We start from the raw sequence: 6000 nt of genomic DNA, 5'->3' as shown, positions 1-6000 counted from the left end.
ACACAGTAGCAGAAGCATGCAAATAGCCATACACACCCACACATGGTGATGAACTTGGACTACAGATAGAGCAGGAAAATTTGATGAAGGAAATTAATTGTATCAGGGGAGTTTAATAGGAAGCGCTTTATGGATAAATTATGACATCTGTTCCACTGGTATCACAATCTGCCTTTTTTTTTTCCAAAGAATGATTTTGTTTGATTTCAAAGATCACAATATGATTCACAAAATTATTCTGATTATTAGCCTCAGCTGCCAGTCAGAACTCTTCCATGCTGGAGAAGACATCCAGGAAAAAGAGTCTAACTTGGGAAAGAGCAAAGGGTGTAGTGGACCCTGGATTCTAATTGCCTTTGCACACCAAGTCTGTATATTGCACATGTTCGTAATGTTTTAAAATAAATATGACCTTACTTCCGTCCGTCATTAAAGTCTTCGGAACAAGTTTGATTTTCTGTGTGTTTTTGCATCCGTCAAAAGCCTTCAGAGAACTCTCTGAAGGCTTTTGACGGATGCAAAAACACACAGAAAATCAAACTTGATGATGATGTTTGCAAGTACAGTGGCTCTGATTGGTCAAACAACTGTTTGACCAATCAGAGCCACTGTACTTGCAAACATCATCATCCAAAATCTGATAAGCCAGCTAAATTATAGCTATTAATTTGCCTTGTTTGCTATAAGTTGAAGCAATAAATAAAATGTGGTGTAAATTGCAGATCATATATGTCCACAACAAGATAAGAAACAGAGTAGAAGTGGACAGGGGCCAGAAAAAGAAGTGGAAATATATGGAAGCAATGTCCTTGAAATCTTCCATGACAAAGAGAAGGTTATATGATGATGCTTACAGCAGAGTGCAATTTAATAGCTGCACAGTATAATTTCATAAGTCACATAGCCTATGTTCAGCAAATCAGATAGTAATATTCAGGTGGATGATAATGCTGAGGAGCAGTTTTCCCAGGATCCAATCTACCTTAAAATGTGATATTTAAATCCTGAGTGTGAAAAGTTGTCCAGGGTAAAATGTGCAAACTGAATTAATGTATAAAACAGTGACAGTCTGAGCACCACTAAAAATGTTTCAGAGCAGGTAACATTTTATTATAATTGATGAATTTTCACTTTTTCACTCTATTTGCATTGGTTGAGATTCTGGTCTTCTGAATAGCCAGTTCTTTTGTATTTATGAAAGCAGAATAAACAAGGACCGAGTTCATTGGTCATTATTTTACTGTGTATGTATATGTATGTATAACAATATCTGGTTCTGTGTGGTATTTACAAAATATCACAACAGCAATAGTAATAATAATGTGTAAACTTTGAGTATATAACAATAATTGTTTCAGTTTTGTGTTTACAAGATATAATAACAGCCAATGTATTTAACTATACAGTATTGAACTTATGAACAACATTCAAACAAATTAAACCTATCTGAAATCTTCCATTGCTGCATCTCTCTCTCTCTCTCTCTAACCAGAGCTAGATCTCCTGTAGACACGGGTTGCCATCAGCATCGTCAAAGGTGTCATCATGGCCGGCTTGTCCCTCTACTTCGGGGCGCAGGTAGTTGCATAATATGCAGGTCGCTTTGAAGATGCTGTCTCCCAGGTCAGGGTTCACCTCCATTGGCCTTTAATAAACCCTGAAATGTTGGATCAGAATGCTGAATGCATTTTCTGATATGCAATGCGCTCTTGACAGGCTGAAGTTGAAGATGTGCTTGTCCTCTTCAAGACACTTTCAAGGGTACCCTTGGAAAAGACACGTCTTCATAGGAAAGCCTCGTCTGCCATGATAACATGATTGACCTTCCCCAATTTGGGTGTAGACGGGAATTGGGGTTGGAACATTCAGTTTTCCACGCTGGAGGGCCAAAATATGCCTCTATGGCTATTCCCACCATAACTCCCCACATCTAGGGCAAGGAAACAGTAATCTGCATCCACTAAGGTGAGGAGGACAGTGGAAAAAGTACCTTCATAATTAAAAAAAAGGGAACCTGTGTTTGTAGTGGACTCAGTTCTGACAGGATTCCCATCCAGAGCTCCAAAAAAGCTAGGTAAGTTCCATCTTTCATTGAACCTCCTTGCTGTGTACTTCCAGATCACCTCTGTTGGAGCTGCCATGTATTTTTCCCTAAATTTCAGTCAGATTTACTCACAGGTCTCCCTCACAATCATCCCTAAGGTGCTGATGCCTAACCTGAAATTGCTGGAGATGTTGGTAAATGAGTCCCAATTGCTGAGATGTCTAAAATCATACAAAGATTGTAATAGAAAATGAATTGATGAGTAAACAAACAGGTGTGTGTGTCTGTGTGTGTGTGTGTGTGTGTGTGTGTGTGTGTGTGTGTGTGTGTGTGTGTGTGTGTGTGTGTGTGTGTGTGTGTGTGTGTGTGTGTGTGAGTGTGTGTGTGTGTGTTTGCACCAACTTTAATAAATTGATGGAACAATTTAAAGGCATCTCAAGAAAGTCTAAACACTGTCCATGCACAAACTATGCAATGAGGCAGTTCAGCCATTATGTCTGACTGGTTCAAATACAAATATTATCAGCTCTGGCAGAAAAGTGTGACAAACAGACTGATCAGGACAACTATTAACCATGATCTTGTATGTATGTTGAACTAATTTGAGGCTGTGGTCTTGTTTTTAATGTGTGGTTCCAGTATTGCTGGCAGCTCTTTTATCAGCAGGTGAAACTCTCCTTGCACTTGATGCCTCTTTTTTTAATTTCAAGAAGTGATAGGACCACATAATCATCCTCATTGTTCGATGACTCCATTTTGTCTTGTATTGTGAATATTTGCAAGGAATAGAATAATAAAATGCATTGGACTCAGTGTGAAAGGTTTCGGTGCGTAATGATTTTTATTGGATGACGGATTAAAAATACGCATACAAAAAAAACTGACTTGGTGTGCAAAGGCCTAAAGTGTCACATCAAAGCTTTTATACATGGCCAAAAGTATGCAGAAGCAGAGAAACTTCATAAGAGTCGAAGGTCAAAGGTAACCTGAATAGAAAAGGTTTCTAGTAGTGAAAAAAATCCTGAATTGGTATCTTTACATATTTGTTTGTATACAGCTAAAACAAACAAGATACAACATGTTAATTAGTGAGCTTGAGAGGTGTTGGTACGTGCTGTTAAACTTTGAATACAGCCAGGCTGGCTCTTTCTCTCTTGCTTCCAGTCTTTATGCTGAGCTAAGCTAACCATGTTCTGGCTCCATCTCAGCACTTTGTACTGCTCCGTTAATGCCCATGGTTTTCGAATGAGATGTTGAACAGTCACTTGTTGGTGTAATTTTCAGGTGTACTGTCCAAATACTTTGTTTAGTTGTTATGGAAGCAAAGAAAGCCTGTAATTATATGAACTTAATAAGTAACTGAACACGTAACTGTGAATACTTAAAGCTGAAATTTGTGGATGTTTACTAGGTAGGGAGGGTCTATTCACAAATGCTAATGAGTTGCATCATGGGAACCGTAGGATCCAGCTTTTTTTCCAAGCTTGACCTCTACTGGATAATAAAAATTGGGATATCTTGGCCTCTTCTGAGTGAGTTTCGAAGATTTTGTTTTAACTTGTCTCTTGCAAGTCCATTAACTTTGTGGAAACTATACACCTAGAGTATACACCTTGAACTGGGGCATTTGTGCCTCGCCGCAAACCATGGAAAACAACCCAAGAGCAAAAATGCATCAACTGTAACTATAACCTTAGACCAGATTTTTAATAATTTTCAAACACATTCGTTTCTTGGTTTTCATCATGCCCAAATCATGACATGGAAAAACCAAACAGAGCTAAATGCAGTCGGTTAAAATGTTAAAAGTGAAGCAATAATCCAAAGGTTTTATGTATTATGTGTCTTCTCAGTCAGTAATCAGAATGGAAAGTTTTGCCTTCCTTTGCTATGATAAATGGGAAGCTGTCAATGTGGTCTGGCAGCTGTCAAAACAAGACACGCACTGGCCCTTTAATGAATGGACGGCTCCATTCATATTCATAGGGGAGAACTGACTTGATAACAATTTAGATGGGCTCAAATTTCATAAAAAATACAAGGAGTCATGGTGATATACTGAATGAAATGACATACAGAATCTGAGTGTGAGAGTGTAAATGCCTCCAGCTGGTTTCAAATGTAGTCAAGCTGCAGTCAGCCCAGCTCTGCTCTCCCGCTCAGCTGCACCTATCTGTGTCGGTGCAGAGACTGAGCTGCTGGCAGCTGCGTCAAGGTAGCCCGCGTCAGGACAATACTAGCCGGAAAGTATGTCACTTTAACCTTCAAAATTAAAGCCAGAGCAGGCGTCAATTTATACCTTCGAAGCGATTGCTATGTGTAAAAAGTATCAAACTTCTCTATATTTTTAATCGATTACACTGTCTAAATTCTTGATCTGCGACAAATTTTGCTGGCTCTTGCACTGTAACAACAAAGATCGAGGGAAAGTTTCAAGTGGTTGACTGAATTATATTTGGTTAAAATTAGACTCCTTTCCCTTTTTTTTTTTTTTTTTTACATAGGAATGAAGAATGTCGGTCTGTCTATGTATTATCTTAGCCAAATCATTATAAATACTTCTATTTAAACGTCAGCAAAGTTATTGCAACCCAGATTGAAGTCAAACGTAGGCAACATTTAGGCGTTATTGTGGAAGCAGTGACCGGAAAGTGCATCATTGTTGCCGTGCGGTGTGACAGTGGTGCTGGTGGCCGGGAATAGGATGCTGTCAGGCCAAGCAGACGCACCGACCTAACGGAGATAAACCGCAGCAGCATCCTTTGTTTTCTGGAGCTGGATATGTAGGTAAGGACGGCTAAGAAGTTCAGCTGTGATGCTAAACTGGCTGCCTGCCATACTTGTAATGCTCGAAACATTACTGACGCCGTTGACGTTACGTGGGACTTGTCTTTTTCATTTGCGGTCATGTCGAAAATATGGCTATTGTTCGGCATCCTGTCAGACAGGCAACAGCCAAGATGCAGTCATTTAAAGTAACATTTGTCCGCGGAGCTGAAGAGGTGATGTTGCTGGTGGTTGTGTAGTACTGTGTTAAATAAACAGCACTGAGTTCCGGTGTGGCGGCACAGACCTCTCTCTCAGCTCCGGAACACCACATTCCGTGCTGTGGAACATCCATGGCTGTGCTGCTGTGGTGGTGAGGGTTTGGCATTGCATTGCACCACCACCAGCGCGCGCGCGCGCACGCTCTCACGCACACACGCAGGTGTAGTTTGTGACGGTTTCAACTGCTCGTGACACATATCCGATCTACACTTCTCAAACGGACACAGTCTACTCCAGATTGGAGCTGTTGCTTCTGTGGTGTAAGGAATGGATGGAGATTTGCCCATACTGCCCATACGTTCTAACATGAGTAGGAATGTAACCAACGGTAACGTTACATGTATTCACACCAAACTGTTTTGTTGAGGACTCGCCGTCTGGTTTTGTACCAGATACGATGAAAGTTTCCCCTGAATGTTTATAGCAGAGGCATTGTTCATCTCTTGACTTGGCAGCAGCAAACCAAGAGGGAATGTTTGGCTTGTGACCCTTATACATTAACAACATATATAGAATGTATACAGTTCGGTCCATAAGTATTTCGACAATGACACAATTTTTGCAATTTTGTCTCTGTCGACCACCACAATGGATTTGAAATGAAGATGAGAGTGAAGTGTAGACTTTCAGCTTCAAGTTCAAGGGGTTTAACAAAAATATCACATTAACCATTTAGGGAATACAACCATTTTTATACATAATACTTCATTTTCAGAGGCTCAAAAGTATGTGGACAATTGACAGTGGATCAGTTTCATGTTCAGTTTCAGTTTCATGTTTCATGTTTTCAGTTTCCTGTTCCCTCATTATTTCATAACAAATGAAGCAAATAAAAGGTCTGGAGTTGATTCCAAGTGTTGAATTTGCATTTCGTAGTTGTTCATGGGAACTCTCGATATGCGGTCCAA

At 40.0% G+C, this 6000-nt stretch overlaps 1 protein-coding gene across 4 annotated transcripts in view; it reads left to right on the top strand.

The window, feature by feature from the left end:
- The first annotated feature begins 4732 nt into the window (after positions 1-4732).
- Positions 4733-6000, top strand: part of fam110b (family with sequence similarity 110 member B) — a 63781-nt gene continuing 62513 nt past the window's right edge. For 2 of the 4 annotated variants that reach the window (XR_005708718.1, XM_040142923.1), the window contains exon 1: positions 4733-4831. The gene's annotated coding sequence lies outside the window, so the exon portion shown is untranslated. The remainder of the gene's footprint in view (positions 4832-6000) is intronic. The other 2 variants (XM_040142927.1, XM_040142925.1) reach the window with 1 other exon arrangement.

Source organism: Xiphias gladius, chromosome 14, assembly GCF_016859285.1.
Source record: "Xiphias gladius isolate SHS-SW01 ecotype Sanya breed wild chromosome 14, ASM1685928v1, whole genome shotgun sequence".
Taxonomy (NCBI): Eukaryota; Metazoa; Chordata; class Actinopteri; order Istiophoriformes; family Xiphiidae; genus Xiphias; species Xiphias gladius.
The sequence above is the reverse complement of the archived record's forward strand: the minus strand, read 5'-3'. Positions and strand labels throughout refer to the sequence as shown.